Source organism: Mus caroli, unplaced genomic scaffold, assembly GCF_978045245.1.
Source record: "Mus caroli unplaced genomic scaffold, Mus_caroli_1 scaffold_1, whole genome shotgun sequence".
Lineage (NCBI taxonomy): Eukaryota > Metazoa > Chordata > Mammalia > Rodentia > Muridae > Mus > Mus caroli.
This window is the reverse complement of record NW_028227256.1, coordinates 66,854,981-66,872,718: the sequence shown is the minus strand read 5'-3', so window position 1 is coordinate 66,872,718 and position 17,738 is coordinate 66,854,981. Positions and strand designations below refer to the sequence as shown.

The 17,738-nt window shown below is 39.1% G+C and overlaps 1 protein-coding gene across 4 annotated transcripts in view; it reads right to left on the bottom strand.

Annotated features, from left to right (window-relative positions):
* The window catches only part of Spag16 (sperm associated antigen 16), a 945,274-nt gene that overhangs the window by 820,600 nt on the left and 106,936 nt on the right, over window positions 1–17,738 (bottom strand). The window contains exon 1 of one of the 4 annotated variants that reach the window (XM_021171972.2): window positions 1,350–1,548. The exons of the other annotated variants lie outside the window; for them this stretch is intronic. The gene's annotated coding sequence lies outside the window, so the exon portion shown is untranslated. Of the gene's footprint in view, window positions 1–1,349; window positions 1,549–17,738 lie in introns of those variants that run through there. 4 annotated transcript variants of the gene reach the window in all.

The window sequence follows — 17,738 nt, the reverse complement described above, 5'->3', positions numbered from 1 at the left end:
TGAATACAATTTATCCACCAGCTACAAACTCTATCTTATCAACATAGATTTGTGGGCTGTGGTTGATACAAACCACACTGCTTTACCTGCAGAGTTTCTTGAATCCCACCCTGAAAGCCTATCAATTCCTTAGAAGTAATGTGTAACATCACAGGGTGAGCTAAGAGGTTACTCTTAAAATCGTACTACACTCTTATATCTTTGATTCATTTGTTATGAATTAATTACTGTCAGAACTTCAATTAATAATCAAAATCTAAGGACACATGTCCCCCATCTCTAATCCAGAATCAATCTCCAGTAGATAACCATTGCCAATGAAACTTTAGTTTCCTCCAAGGGAGTCTTTCAGGGGAAACTTCCCTTAAGGTAGATTGCATACCAACAGTAAATGGCCAACAGAACAGCATCTTTGGAATTATATTATGTCTTATAATGTCATGTCAGGGATCTTCCTTTTTATTAATTTTAATATTTTTATTTGTAATTTACTCTTTTTTCATTTTTTTTTTGCTATATAGAACCTTTGTGTATATTATGGCTGCCATTTACATGTTTTTATGGGATTCTCAAGTGGGTAAATGAGTGGGTCTCTGATCCTTGGGCCTTCTCCTAGACTCTTTTCCTTCTGTTCACGTGTTTTGTGCAATTCTAGTGTGTTAGTTTTTGTTTCATATATATAATATTTATATGTATATGAATTATATAGTAGTAACATTAATTATATATTGTTATACTTCATATATTAATTATAAATAGCATTAATTAATATATAACATATTATATATATTTATAATTATTACCCCTTTTTTTTCTAATGAGAGACAGGAAAGAGGTGGATCTAGATGGGAGGGAAGAACTCGGAAGTGTTAGATGGAGGAGAAACCATAATAAAAATATATTACGTGAGAAAAATCTCTTTTCATAAAAAATAATCAAACTCTGTTTTAAAATATTTTTTTCATTACATCAATTACAGAAGTTGATCTAAGAACAGCTGCACTGGCTACTGATGCAGTACCACTAAGTTTAGCGGCACAAAATAACATTGTTTACATATATGAACTGTAAACACGGTACTTTTTAAGAGTCCATAACTTCTCTATTCTTAGTCCACATCTATTCCCGAAGCTTTTAATCTGTGTGTCCTACTGGTACCCATTGACTGGCATTAAACACTTTACTTCCTATGGTCCAAAACTTGGGAGAAGGGCTATGCCTATGCTGGGATCTGGGCTTTGTTTGTATGGCACTAGCAGCAGGACGGGGCTGAGGCAGAAGCCCAACAAGCACTTGTTGGCTGGGATGTGAAGGCTAGTGACCTTTAACACTAGCCTGCTAAAATTTACCTCCTCAGACAGAAAGTGAGTCTCTGGGAAAGCACAAAGTTGGAGTATACAGATAGATTCCGAAGCGCTGAGTTCAGTCCCTTCCACAACAGCTTTGGCGACTTTCACAGGCTGACCATACTCATTGCGTCAGAGTAAACATCCGGGAGGAATAAAGGCGGTTGAGCTGATTTTAAATCTCAGCTCCAGCCATTTTAAGTCTCAGCTCGAGCCTTCGCGCTCCCCCTTGGCCAACTGACAAAAGAGGCCCATACTGTCAAGAACCAAAGCAATAGGTTTAAAATAGATGCCCCAGGGAAGGAGAAGGGGATGATAATTGAGGGTCATTGACCAGGAATGAACCGCTGCATCCCACACGGAATAAAGACTGATCTATGAGCTCAAGAGTAGAGGACAGAGAAATAACAGAAAAGAAAGAAAGAAGGAGAGAAAGAAAGAAAGAAAGAAAGAAAGAAAGAAAGAAAGAAAGAAAGAAAGAAAGAAAGAAAGAAAGAAAAAAAGAAAGAAAGAAAGAAAAGAGGGAGGGAGGGAGGGAGGGAAGAAAGAAAGAAAGAAAGAAAGAAAGAAAGAAAGAAAGAAAGAAAGAAAGAAAGAAAGGAAAGAAAAGAGAGAGAGAAAGGAAAGAAAGAAGAGAGAGAGAGAAAGAGAGAGGGAAGAAAGGAAAGAGAGGAAGGAAGGAAGGAAGGAAGGAAGGAAGAAAGAAAGAAAGAAAGAAAGAAAGAAAGAAAGAAAGAAAGAAAGAAAGAAAGAAAGAAAGAAAGAAAGAAAGATGGGGAGGGAAGAAAGAGGGGAGGGGAGAGGGAAGAAAAGAGGGGAGGGAGGAAGGGCAAAGGGAGGGTAGGAGGGAGGATGGGAGGGGAGGAGAAAGGCTGGAAGGGAGGGAGGAGGGAGGAGATGAAAGAAAAAAAAAGGAAAAACAGTAAGTAAGGGGAGAAAGGAAGGAAAGAAAGAAGAAAGGAAGTTAAGTGGTCTTCAAAGCTTCAAATAGCCTCGAAGATAACCCCCAAATAGCAGATCAGTTTGATCCAGATTGGAACTCAAGTTTGGTTTCTCAGTTCCAAACACTACTGAAGCAAACCAAATGAAGAACAACAAAATCCATGAAGAGCCTACCACACTGTGCCTACACTTTTCACATCCGGGTCACGATGAGGTGCTTGTCAGCCCTCTTCTAGTGACTCACTCTAAGCTAGGCCTGAGATCCACTTCGTCCCTCAGCACATGGGCTCCCTTCTCATCACTTTTATCACTGTTCCCCACAGGACACTGCTGCAGCCTCTCATGTGTCTCCCTGCTTAATGACCACCCCCTCTCAAAAATTACATAGCAGGTTACCAGAAAGAATCACTTATCTTGTTTTCTCTGTGCACTGTCAGAGGATCCTACAGTGCAGAGTAAGGTTTACACTTCTAAGAGTTATCTATGATTTCTTCTTGGGGAATGAACGCCTTCATCCTTAAACATACACTGATCCTAAGCCACACTGTCTTGGTTTACATCAACCCTGCTATTAATGTAGAACTGCGTGATATAGAGAACACTACAATTGGGTCACTGTCTACTCCAGTTCAATTCAGAGCTACCAGCATGCAACATTTCTGTCTCTTCAGCACAGAGTATTATATATAATAGGCACTCCGTAAACGACTACTTGGTGAAAGCAAAGTCATCCCACAAGTCAATGTGTTGTACATATTTCACTCCTGAAATATAGTCAACACTTTCCTCCGAGATAGAAGTGGCAAAAAATAACACTATGATTTATATATTTAGGTACAGAACTCCATAAGAATTTTATTTTTCTAATTCAACCACTATGTGGTAAATTCTAAAAAGAATGGCTAAAGACATTATTCATTTTTTCATTACAAAATGAAAATACCTGTTAAAGATTTTAGTAGCTTTAAAAATACATTTACTGATTTATTGTGACAACCATATGTAATACTATGTACATGCAAGTTTTATGCCTTTAAAAGTTTATATTAGCAACACTTTTCAGGGTTTCTGACTGGAACTCTTTTTTTTTCCTAACCAAGAATTCACACACTTACTATGAATTCATAACAACATCAAAGGTTAGGCAGCAGTAATTTATGAATACCTGCATTTAAATTAATGCAAACGTTTATCAAATGGTCAGAATCAGCCAATCACCATGATATAACATTGCCTCTCTCTACTGTGATGTGCTCTGTGATATCTGTATGCACGCAGGTAGAGGGGGCTACTTTATCTCTAGCCAGAGTTTTCCTGCACAGTGAGATGACTGAAAAGCAGGCCCTGAGGAGGATCTATCCTGACATAATCGCATGTGAAGCCACAACACTCTAGTACTAGGCTTAGCTGTGTATTACATAGTGACTGCAAGGCAAGTGCTCACCCCATAGTTAAATTTATGAAAAGATATAGCCTTACATATTGAATACAATAAGTCTTGAAGCCCAGGTGGAATTTATGGCAGCCTCAAGCTACACAGCGAATCGCTTCAAAGCATCATAATTTCTCCCTGATAGGTATGTGCATTTAGTCCTCAGAAATTTGAATTTAGTATAGAGATATAAAAGTCAATTTAGCCCATGATTAATTTGTGTGTCATTTTCCAAGGTGACTCCAAAGAGAGTGCCAACTTAAGTTTTATTGTCTTATAAATGTATAAAAAATTCACACTTATAAACAGAAAGCAAAATACAATAAGAATATAGTCATGATACTTCCAACAGACTATATACACTACATGCCAGGCAAAATAATAAGACTTCAGAGTTCTCAGGATTTTATAGTGAAATTTATACTAATTTCATAAAATAACATGATCAATGTTTGACATAAATTAAGTTCTGCATTTTTAATGGAAACTATTCTAGTCTTTATAGAAGATAGTCAAAAAGCCTGGAGATGATATGGTCCTGACTTCAGTCTCCCTAAGCCGGGGAGTGGCTACCCATTCAACACACAGAACTACTATGGCACATCCCAATCAGAAAAACAGAAGTTGGAAGAAATGGGATAGAGAAATAAAAGCAAAAGACTGAAGCAAAGAATGAGGGTGTGTTCTGCATTTTGTCAGCAGTCAACTATCTTATTTTTAATACCAAATGTCTTCTGTTTCCTTCTAAGATGATATGGATCCCCCCGCAAACAGAAAATCACCTCTATAACTGTAGATTCATCTTCCTTCTCTGCTTAACTCTGCCCATAGAACCAGTTCTATGTCTCTGACCCCCATTTTGATGATTCCATCTTGCTGCTACATAAGAGAGGAGACAGGGGCTGGAGAGATGGCTCAGCCATTAAAGGTTAGAGTCACAACCAAAAATGTAAGAGAGGAGACAGATGAGGCTTTAGTGCCATACTGCCTACCTGGGCACAGAGGCACTCATGCATGGCATACAGGGGCCTTTTCTGCCCTCTGAACCCTCAAGGTCAGATCATAAAGGCAGACGGCCACTAGCCAGCTATGAGGATCTCCTCCTCCAAAAGTTTTCATGGTGCTCAGTAATGTTTCTCTCACCACGACGCCCCATTTCATTAATGTTCAGAATCATGAAAGCATAATTAACTGATTACCCTAGAAAAGCCAAAGATTCATGTTTTGCACGTGAATATACCCAAGACAAGTGCTGAATACTCAGCATGGTAATTTCGCATTACAGCATACTAAAATACTGTCTCTCCCGATGAGTAGTTTCAGAGTCAACTGTGATTTCAAATCCCAGTTCTCTCTCTTAGTGGCTCATCCACTTAAAAATCACTTATCATTAGGAGGCAGACAACGTGAGAGGCAGGAGATAGAGCTTTGAGTCAGAAGTGACAGTGGCTCTACTCTCTCAGAAACTGCAGGAGGGAAAAAGAGACTTTCATTGAAAAAAAAAAAAAGATGAAAGCATTGAGAAGTCAAGAAACAAGGGTCTAGGTTTTGAGAGAGAGAGAGGAACAAAAGAGCCTCCTGAGATATTGTCAACTGCCAAGGGAAGAGTTCCTATAGAAATGAGGCTTGTGCTGGCATCTGAAGGACACACAGGAAGGAGTGACTTTTTTTTTTATTTTTAATATTTTTATTACATATTTTCCTCAATTACATTTCCAATGCTATCCCAAAAGTCCCCCATACAGCCCCCCACTTCCCTACCCACCCATTCCCATTCTTTTGGCCCTGGCATTCCCCTATATTGGGGCATATAAAGTTTGCAAGTCCAATGGGCCTCTCTTTCCATTGATGGCCGACTAGGCCATCTTTCGATACATATGCAGCTAGAGACAAGAGCTCCGGGGTTCTGGTTAGTACATCATGTTGTTCCAACAATAGGGTTGCAGATCCCTTTAGCTCCTTGGGTACTTTCTCTAGCTTCTCCATTGGGAGCCCTGTGATACATCCAATAGCTGACTGTGAACATCCACTCCTGTGTTTGCTAGGCCCCGGCATCTTCTCACAAGAGACAGCTATATTTGGGTCCTTTCAGCAAAATCTTGCTAGTGTATGCAATGGTGTCAGCGTTTAGAAGCTGATTATGGGACGGATCCCTGGATACAGCAGTCTCTAAATGGTCCATCCTTTCATCACAGCTACGAACTTTGTCTCTGTAACTCCTTCCCTGGGTGTTTTGTTCCCAATTCTAAGAAGGTGCACAGTGTCCACACTTTGGTCTTCATTCTTCTTGAGTTTCATGCGTTTATCAAATTGTATCTTATATCTTGGGTATCCTAAGTTTTGGGCTAATATCCACTTATCAATGAATACATTATGTGTGAGTTCTTTTGTGATTGTGTTACTTCACTCAAGATGATGCCCTCCAGGTCCATTCATTTGGCTAGGAATTTCATAAATTCATTCTTTTTAATAGCTGAGTAGTACTCCATTGTGTAAATGTACCATAATTTCTGTATCCATTCCTCTGTTGAGGGACATCTGGGTTCTTTCCAGCTTCTGGCTATTATAAATAGGGCTGCTATGAACATAGTGGAGCATGTGTCCTTTTTACCGGTTGGGACATCTTCTGGATATATGCCCAGGAGAGGTATTGCTGGATCCTCCGGTAGTACTATGTCCAATTTTCTGAGGAACCTCCAGACTGATTTCCGGAGTGGTTGTACAAGCTTGCAATCCCACCAACAATGGAGGAGTGTTCCTCTTTCTCCACATCCTCGCCAGCATCTGCTGTCACCTGAATTTTTATTCTTACCATTCTGACTGGTGTGAGGTGGAATCTCAGGGTTGTTTTGATTTGCATTTCCCTGATGATTAAGGATGTTGAACATTTTTTCAGGTGTTTCTCTGCCATTCGGTATTCCTCAGGTGAGAATTCTTTGTTCAGTTCTGAGCCCCATTTTTTAATGGGGTTATTTGACTTTCTGGAGTCCACCTTCTTGAGTTCTTTATATATATTGGATATTAGTCCCTTATCTGATTTAGGATAGGTGAAGATCCTTTCCCAATCTGTTGGTGGTTTTTTTGTCTTATTGATGGTGTCTTTAGCCTTGCAGAAGCTTTGTAGTTTCATGAGGTCCCACTTGTCAATTCTCGATCTTACAGCACAAGCCATTACTGTTCTATTCAGGAATTTTCCCCCTGTGCCCATATCTTCAAGGCTTTTCCCCACTTTCTCCTCTATAAGTTTCAGTGTCTCTGGTTTTATGTGAAGTTCCTTGATCCACTTAGACTTGACCTTAGTACAAGGAGATAGGAATGGATCGATTCGCATTCTTCTACATGTTAACAACCAGTTGTGCCAGCACCATTTGTTGAAAATGCTGTCTTTCTTCCACTGGATGTTTTTAGCTCCCTTGTCGAAGATCAAGTAACCATAGGTGTGTGGGTTCATTTCTGGGTCTTCAATTCTATTCCATTGGTCTATTTGTCTGTCACTATACCAGTACCATGCAGTTTTTATCACAATTGCTCTGTAGTAGAGCTTTAGGTCCGGCATGGTGATTCCACCAGAGGTTCTTTTATCCTTGAGAAGAGTTTTTGCTATCCTAGGTTTTTTGTTATTCCAAATGAATTTGCAGATTGCACTTTCTAATTCGTTGAAGAATTCATTTGGAATTTTGATGGGGATTGCATTGAATCTGTAGATTGCTTTTGGCAAGATAGCCATTTTTACAATGATGATCCTGCCAATCCATGAGCATGGGAGATCTTTCCATCTTCTGAGATCTTCTATAATTTCTTTCTTCAGAGACTTGAAATTTTTATTATACAGATCTTTCACTTCCTTAGTTAGAGTCACGCCAAGATATTTTTTATTATTTGTGACTATTGAGAAGGGTGTTGTTTCCCTAATTTCTTTCTCAGCCTGTTTATTCTTTGTGTAGAGAAAGGCCATTGATTTGTTTGAGTTAATTTTATATCCAGCTACTTCACCGAAGCTGTTTATCAGGCTTAGGAGTTCTCTGGTGGAATTTTTAGGGTCACTTATATATACTATCATATCATCTGCAAAAAGTGATATTTTGACTTCATCTTTTCCAATTTGTATCCCTTTGATCTCCTTTTGTTGTCGAATTGCTCTGGCTAGGACTTCAAGTACAATGTTGAATAGGTATGGAGAAAGTGGACAGCCTTGTCTAGTCCCTGATTTTAGAGGGATTGCTTAAAGCTTCTCACCATTTACTTTGATGTTGGCTACTGGTTTGCTGTAGATTGTTTTTATCATGTTTAGGTATGGGCCTTGAATTCCTGATCTTTCCAAGACTTTTATCATGAATGGGTGTTGGATCTTGTCAAATGCTTTTTCCGCATCTAACGAGATGACCATGTGGTTTTTGTCTTTGAGTTTGTTTATATACTGGATTACGTTGATGGATTTCCATATATTGAACCATCCCTGCATCCCTGGGATGAAACCTACTTGGTCAGGATGGATGATTGTTTTGATGTGTTCTTGGATTCGGTTAGCAAGAACTTTATTGAGGATTTTTGCATCAATATTCATAAGGGATATTGGTCTGAAGTTTTCTATCTTTGTTGGGACTTTTTGTGGTTTAGGTATCAGAGTAATTGTGGCTTCATAGAATGAGTTGGGTAGAGTACCTTCTGTTTCTATTTTGTGGAATAGTTTGTGAAGAACTGGGATTAGATCTTCTTTGAAGGTCTGATAGAACACTGCACTAAACCCATCTGTCCTGGGCTTTTTTTAGTTGGGAGACTATTAATGACTGCTTCTATTTCTTTGGGGGATATAGGGCTGTTTAGATCATTAACCTGATCTTGATTCAACTTTGGTACCTGGTATCTGTCTAGGAACTTCTCCATTTCATCCAGGTTCTCCAGTTTTGTTGAGTATAGCCTTTGGTAGAAGGATCTGATGGTGTTTTGGATGTCTTCAGGATCTGTTGTTATGTCTCCTTTTTCATTTCTGATTTTGTTAATTAGGATGCTTTCCCTGTGCCCTCTAGTGAGTCTGGCTAAGGGTTTATCTATCTTGTTGATTTTCTCAAAGAACCAGCTCCTTGATTGGTTGATTCTTTGAATAGTTTTTCTTGTTTCCACTTGGTTGATTTCGCCCCTGAGTTTGATTATTTCCTGTCGTCTACTCCTCTTGGGTGAATTTGCTTCCTTTTGTTCTAGTGCTTTTAGGTGTGTTGTCAAGCTGCTAATGTGTGCTCTCTCTAGTTTCCTTTTGGAGGCACTCAGAGCTATGAGTTTTCCTCTTAGAAATGCTTTCATTGCGTCCCATAAGTTTGGGTATGTTGTGGCTTCATTTTCATTGAACTCTAAAAAGTCCTTAATTTCTTTCTTTATTCCTTCCTTGACCAAGGTATCATTGAGAAGAGTGTTGTTCAGTTTCCACGTGAAGGTTGGTTTTCTATTATTTATTTTGTTATTGAAGATCAGCCTTAGTCCATGGTGATCTGATAGGATGCATGGGACAATTTCAATAATTTTGTATCTGTTGAGGCCTGTTTTGTGACCAATTTTGTGGTCAATTTTGGAGAAGGTACCATGAGGTGCTGAGAAGAAGGTATATCCTTTTGTTTTAGGATAGAATGTTCTGTAGATATCTGCCAGATCCATTTGATTCATAATTTCTCTCAGTTTCTCTGTGTCCCTGTTTAGTTTCTGTTTCCATGATCTGTCCATTGGTGAAAGTGGTGTGTTGAAGTCTCCCACTATTATTGTATGAGGTGCAATGTGTGCTTTGAGATTTACTAAAGTTTCTTTAATGAATGTGGCTGCCTTTGTATTTGGAGCATAGATATTCAGGATTGATAGTTCCTCTTGGAGGATTTTAACTTGATGAGTATGAAGTGTCCCTCCCTGTCTTTTTTAATGACTTTGGGTTGGAAGTCAATCTTATCAGATATTAGAATGGCTACTCCAGCTTGTTTCTTCATGCCATTTGCTTGGAAAATTGTTTTCCAGCCTTTCATTCTGAGGTAGTGTCTATCCTTTTCTCTGAGATGAGTTTCCTGTAAGCAGCAAAATGTTGGGTCTTGTTTGTGTAGCCAGTTTGTTAGTCTATGTGTTTTTATCGGGGAGTTGAGTCCATTGATATTAAGAGATATTAAGGAAAAGTAATTGTTGTTTCCTGTTATTTTTGTTGTTAAAGTTGGCATTCTGTTCTTGTGGCTGTCTTCTTTTAGGTTTGTTGAGGGATTACCTTCTTGTTGTTTCTAGGGCATGGTTCCTGTCCTTGTATTGGGTTTTTTCTGTTATTATCCTTTGAAGGGCTGGATTCGTGGAGAGATAATGTGTGAATTTGGTTTTGTTGTGGAATACTTTGGTTTCTCCATCTATGTTAATTGAGAGTTTGGCTGGGTATAGTAGCCTGGGCTGGAATTTGTGTTCTTTTAGTGTCTGTATAACATCCGTCCAGGATCTTCTGGCTTTCATAGTCTCTGGTGAAAAATCTGGTGTAATTCTGATAGGCTTGCCTTTATATGTTACTTGGCCTTTTTCTCTTACTGCTTTTAGTATTCTATCTTTATTTAGAGCATTTGTTGTTCTGATTATTATGTGTCGGGAGGTATTTCTTTTCTGGTCCAGTCTATTTGGAGTTCTGTAGGCTTCTTGTATGTTCATGGGCATCTCTTTCTTTAGATTTGGGAAGTTTTCTTCTATAATTTTGTTGAAGATGTTTGCTGGTCCTTTGAGTTGAAAATCTTCATTCTCATCCACTCCTATTATCCGTAGGTTATCCGTTGGATTGGAGCAGAAGCTGTGTTCCACTCTCCAGAAGTCTTAAGATCCTGTGGCGGGTGTTGTGGGTAGCTGGCGAGTGTCAGCCGACCCTGCGCCCCAGCTGCCCCGGTGCTTTTCTCAGGAGTGACTCTTAAACATTATCAATTCCATAATTGCTGCACAAGAAAACTCAAATTCTGACATTTTGTAATACCATATTTCTTCATGTTTTGTTAACAGACATGTGATTATACAGAGAAAAAAATCCCATTATTCCTGTTTATAAACAATGCATCATTAAAAAGCAGGTTGTTTTATGCTGTGATAGGGGTTATGCAAAACCCACTCAGGGTAAGGTCAAGATGTAGCAGAAACCTCTGATTCCGAATGGGAAAACAGGAGTAAAACTCAGTCAATAATGCCAGGGGTCAGGGTTCCAGCTTATCAGGTTAACAGTTTTGTGCTTATTATTACTGTGACTGGAAACTACTAGGGATGAGATTTTCTCTGAAGATCATTCTGCTAACGTAAGATTGTGTCCAAGTGACAAAGTTACATGTGTCCAGGAAAAGACAATGATTCACTGCAGTTAAAGCAGACAGATGGAGACTTGTGGGTACACTAGCAAGAAGAAAAGGAAAGAACTAAAATTGACTAATTTATAAGTGATAAGCTGGAGGCAAGAGGAAAGGCCCACAAAGACATCTAAAGAGCCATGAGTTCTCTGGCTTACCCATCAAGTGTATGACTGGGAGAGTCACTGGCATGGTTATCAAGCCAGGGATAAGTGACAGCTTAAGGTCACCTCAGCTGTCCTCAGTTATAGACACTTTTGAGACACCTAACAAAAGAGTTAGGACATCATATATGAAGGAAAATTAAGGATTGGCTTAACATACCCAGATTTAAAGAAAATGTGTGAACCGAAATATAGTATTAAGAATTAATTACATAGATTCAGGAGACCTTGATCCTGAAGAGATTATCCAAGACTATATGATAAAGTGCAGGTGTTTAAATCTATAAAAGTAAATGTATGATTCATATTAAAATTCTTTTCATCCCCATTTCTATCCAGAAATGAAATTATTTAGGTGCTTAATGAGATAATATTCACATTATCTCATTATGCTTCACAATGTGGGAAATTATTCACCTAGAGTCTTCTCCCAACTGACCAAACAAATAATTAGATGTTGCATAAACTCAATAAAGGATAACTCGGTAAAATGTATACTGCCTATGCCCAATTAAAACATAATTCAATAATAGCTGTACACATAATTGTAGATCATATCAATTTTGCTTCAAGTTTTTAATGTTGGGAATTTCAATCAATTCCTTTTCATAATGCTCAGTTTCATCCACATATTCCACAGAAGATGGAAGAATATACTTCAGATTTATCAAACAAATTCCTAAGTATGAAGAATCAAAGCACTTTCACTTTTAAGAGCATGCTACTATAAAGCTGACTAAAATAAACTCAAATTACACTTAATATAAATTAATGTTTAAGGCATAAATGAATATAAATATATCTACATACTTCAATAAATATTTGTAATTAATTTTATCAGTTAAGAGTTATTACAGTTTGTCTTGTTCATATCCGCCACCTTCTCCAACTCTCCACAGATTTATCCAAGCTTCCCTATCTACCCAACTTTGTGTTTTCTTTTGGTTTTTAAACCCATTAAGTCCAATATGTGTTGCCCACATGTTCTTCAATGTGTGGCCTTCCTCTGGAGGGAATTCACCAAAGACTAAGCCTATAAAGAAAGTTGATTCCTCTCAAGAGTTGTCAGCTACCCACTCCTCCTCAGCTAAGGGTAGGACTTTGAGCCTAGCTTTCAGCTCCATGCTGGGATTTTGTGAGGCTTAGATCTGCACAGGTTTTGTCACATCTGATGTGACTTCATTTGTGTAACATCTGTACCAGAAAACACTGTTTTTTTAGTAGCCCTACATACTGTCTGTCTCTTGAAATCTTTCTGTCCCCTCTTTTGCAATGATCCTTGAGTTGAAGAGGAGGGATGCCATATGGATGTCCCCTAAATGGTCTGAGGATGCCTCAGTCTCTTATTTTTTTATCCCTTGATAAGCTGTGGCTCTCCATGTTAATAGCCATCTACTGTATACAGAAACATAGGCAGGGTTCTGATGAGGGTTGAGAAATGTATTAATCAATGGGAAGAAGAAGTCACCTAGGTAGAAATCTAACTTAGGTGAAATATTATATAAAACTATTACACTTCTAAGTATTAGAAGGAGAAAATACTGTACATTCTAGTTTAAATTAATTAAAAATTAATTAAATTGAGGCCTTTTCAAATGAGACAAGACCTTGTTCCTTGTCTCTCTTCCTTCTGCACTGACCTTTGCCCCTTCCTGTTTTTCCATCTCTCACTTTACATCTCCTGTATCCTGCTGTTCCCCTCTCCAGACTTCCATCTAGGGTTCCTCCATGTGGTGTAATCACATCTGAAGATTTCGAGCTAGAAGCTCCAGATGAGAAATATTAGAGGCATGGCATTGTTATTTTTTATTTACCTAAAATCATGCACAATAAAAATATATGCAACTAAAAGATTTGGAGATAAAAGAGAGGCACCCAAACCATGGGCTGTGTTTACTCATGAAAGAGCCATGCACAGGCTGCCTATCCAAAAGGAAAACAGTGATACAAACTGGTGGGGAAAGCATTGCTATCAAGAAAAATTGAATTGAGATTTGCCTAACTCAAGACTTCAAGATTCTATAAGCATGTAAATTAAAATCTTGGCTACTTCATTCTCTATATGACCCACTGATAGGAATCTCAGCTAAAGTCATCCCCATAGACTCCCTGTAGCCTTTCCCATTACAGCTAGACCCAGAGATGCCCCCCCCCACCCCACTGACTTTCATTCTCACTCTCAGCCCTCTTCTGCCCCCCACAACAACTGATCACCAACACACACTGCATCTCACCTCCTCTCCCACCCACTGCCCTCCCTCCATCCACCTCTGACTATTTAGTTTCCCCTTCGGAGTGAGATTCACACATCCTCCCTAGGGCAATCATTATTAACCAGATTCTCTGGGTCTCTGGATTGTAGCATGGTTATCTTGCACTTTACAGCTAGTTCCCAATTCTAAGTGTGTACATACCATACATGTCTTTCTGGGTCTGAGTTACCTCACTCAGACCCAGAAATGGTTCCAACCATTTGCCTGAAAATTTCATGATGTCTTTCTTTTCAATAGCTGAAGAGTACCCCATTATGTAATGTACCACATTTTCTCTATCCATTCTTATGTTGAGGGACACTAGGTTGTTTCTAGCTTCTGACTATTAAGAATAGAGCTGCTATGAACATAGTTGAGCAAGTGTCCCTGTGGCATAATGGGACATCTTTTGGATATATGCCCAGGAGTGGTGTAGCTCGGTCTTGAGCTAGAACTATTCTGAATTTTCTGAGAAGCCAGCAAATTGATTTCCAAAGTGGTTGTAAAAGTTTGCATTCCACCAGCAAGGGAGGAGTGTTTCCCTTGTTCCATAGCCTCACCAGCATGTACTATCACTTAAACTTTTTATCTTAGCCATTCTGATGCGTGTTAGATGGAATCTTAGAGTTGTTTTGATTTACATTTCCCTGGTGGCTAAGGCCATTGTACATGTCTTTAGTTCCCAGTCATCAGAAATTCCTCTGCTGAGAATTCTCTGTTTAGCTCTGTACCATATTTTTGCTTTTAGAGAAAAAAAATGCATTTATTGATTTGTGCTTAAGATTCCAAGGGACAATAATCCATGATGGTGGAGTGGAGGAATGGCAATGATAAGTGGAAATTTCAACAGGAGCAGGAAGCTGAAGGCAACAGAAAACTCAAAGTAGACATTGTAAACTAGCAGTAGGGTGAGATTTCAGTCCTCAGAGTCTGTTCACAGTGATTATGCCCTTTAGCATGGCAACACTTCATGAGCCACCCTAATAGACAACCATTTGGGGACCAAGTAACAATCATAACAGGAGACTATGGGAGCATTTATCATTCAAACCACAACAGTGGTTCCATCCTTTCTGTGTTTAGATAAGTCTTAGGCGTAGTGATCCCTTGATCATTTAAGATGAAAAAATGTTCAAAGTATTTTGGAATAGTGAATAATACTGAAGATACTTCTTAAGGTGGACAATGAGTTGTCCTGAAACTGAGAAGAAAACAGATTCCATCAAGATTATTGTTCAACACAGTTGGAGTCACAGAATTTCTGTTGAGTCTTCGGTTTCATCTTGACTTCTGCCCTTCTTGCAACTGCTTCACACTTCCTCTGACAATCAGGTTGTTTCCATACACAATGGCACAAGAGACTGGTTCTGCAGTTTCTACTTCTCTTCTACAAGCTAGAAAAATCCCATGGGCTTCATTATCATATCCAGGGAACTTTCCAAAGAGGCATGAGGCAGAAGATACCTGTGCAGGATTGCAGAGCTGCACCTCAGAAACAAAGAGAAACTTGAGAAAACATGACTGATCCCAGAGAAAGCAGAAGAAATGTGGGGATCCAAATAGAAAGTCATTACATTGATTTCTATTTTAGTTCCTGGCATTCTCTTTGTGTGTGTGTACATTTGTATATGTGTACATATTTTTGCATAGGTCTGAGGTCAACACTGGTTATCTTGCTAAATCGTTCTTCATCTTAATTCTTTTTCTTCAAATTTAGACTTCTTTTTTATTAGTTTTATTTTTCACAGTCCAGTCATTGCCCTACTTCCAGTCTGCCCTCCCACATTTCCTCATCCCATTCTTCCTCCCCCTGTCTCCAAGAGGACATTCCACCTTCTATGCCCAGCAGGACTTCCCACTCCCTGGGGCCTCAAGTCTCTCAAAGGTTGGGTGCCTCTTCTCCCACTGAGGCCAAGCCTGGCAGTCCTCTGCTGTATATGGGTCAGGGGATTCTTACCATCTAGTGTATGCCAGTTAAGCCAGCACCATTTATTGAAGGTGTTTTCTTTTATCCATTTTATATTTTTGACTTCTTTGTCAAAGATCAAGTGTCCATAAGTGTATGTATTTATTTCTGGGTCTTCAATTTTATTCCATTGATCGGCCTGTCTGTCCCTCTACCATTACCATGCGGAATTATCAATACTGCTCGGTAGAACAGCTTGAGATCAGAGATGGTGATTTCCCCCAGAGGTTCTTTTATTGTTAAGTTTGTGCTCTCCTGAGTTTTTTTGTTTTTCCATATGAAATTGAGAATTTCTCTTTCCATGTGAAAAATTCTTACAATTCTGTGAAGAATTGCATTAGAATTTTGATGGGGATTGCACTGAATTTCTAGATTGCTTTTGGTAGCATGGCAATTTTCACTGTTAGTCCTACTGATTCGTGAGCATGGGGAGTGCTTTCTATCTTCTGAGATCTTCTTCATTTCTTTCTTTATAGACTCAAAGTTCTTGCTATACAGATCTTTTGCTTGATTTGTTAGAGTTATATCAAGATATTTTATATTATTTGTGACTTTTGTGAAGGGTATTATTTCCCTATTTTCTTTTTTTTTAATTTTTAATATTTTTATTACATATTTTCCTCAATTACATTTCCAATGCTATCCCAAAAGTCCCCCATAGCGCCCCCCACTTCCCTACCCACCCATTCCCATTCTTTTTCCCTGGCATTCCCCTATATTGGGGCATATAAAGTTTGCAAGTCCAATGGGCCTCTCTTTCCATTGATGGCCGACTAGGTCATCTTTCGATACATATGCAGCTAGAGACAAGAGCTCCGGGGTTCTGGTTAGTACATCATGTTGTTCCAACAATAGGGTTGCAGATCCCTTTAGCTCCTTGGGTACTTTCTCTAGCTTCTCCATTGGGAGCCCTGTGATACATCCAATAGCTGACTGTGAACATCCACTCCTGTGTTTGCTAGGCCCCGGCATCTTCTCACAAGAGACAGCTATATTTGGGTCCTTTCAGCAAAATCTTGCTAGTGTATGCAATGGTGTCAGCGTTTAGAAGCTGATTATGGGATGGATCCCTGGATACGGCAGTCTCTAAATGGTCCATCCTTTCATCACAGCTACGAACTTTGTCTCTGTAACTCCTTCCCTGGGTGTTTTGTTCCCAATTCTAAGAAGGTGCACAGTGTCCACACTTTGGTCTTCATTCTTCTTGAGTTTCATGCATTTGTCAAATTGTATCTTATATCTTGGGTATCCTAAGTTTTGGGCTAATATCCACTTATCAGTGAATACATATTGTGTGAGTTCTTTTGTGATTGTGTTACTTCACTCAAGATGATGCCCTCCAGGTCCATCCATTTGGCTAGGAATTTCATAAATTCATTCTTTTTAATAGCTGAGTAGTACTCCATTGTGTAAATGTACCATAATTTCTGTATCCATTCCTCTGTTGAGGGACATCTGGGTTCTTTCCAGCTTCTGGCTATTATAAATAGGGCTGCTATGAACATAGTGGAGCATGTGTCCTTTTTACCGGTTGGGACATCTTCTGGATATATGCCCAGGAGAGGTATTGCTGGATCCTCCGGTAGTACTATGTCCAATTTTCTGAGGAACCTCCAGACTGATTTCCAGAGTGGTTGTACAAGCTTGCAATCCCACCAACAATGGAGGAGTGTTCCTCTTTCTCCACATCCTCGCCAGCATCTGCTGTCACCTGAATTTTTGATCTTACCATTCTGACTGGTGTGAGGTGGAATCTCAGGGTTGTTTTGATTTGCATTTCCCTGATGATTAAGGATGTTGAACATTTTTTCAGGTGTTTCTCTGCCATTCGGTATTCCTCAGGTGAGAATTCTTTGTTCAGTTCTGAGCCCCATTTTTTAATGGGGTTATTTGACTTTCTGGAGTCCACCTTCTTGAGTTCTTTATATATATTGGATATTAGTCCCTTATCTGATTTAGGATAGGTGAAGATCCTTTCCCAATCTGTTGGTGGTTTTTTTGTCTTATTGATGGTGTCTTTAGCCTTGCAGAAGCTTTGTAGTTTCATGAGGTCCCACTTGTCAATTCTCGATCTTACAGCACAAGACATTACTGTTCTATTCAGGAATTTTCCCCCTGTGCCCATATCTTCAAGGCTTTTCCCCACTTTCTCCTCTATAAGTTTCAGTGTCTCTGGTTTTATGTGAAGTTCCTTGATCCACTTAGACTTGACCTTAGTACAAGGAGATAGGAATGGATCGATTCGCATTCTTCTACATGTTAACAACCAGTTGTGCCAGCACCATTTGTTGAAAATGCTGTCTTTCTT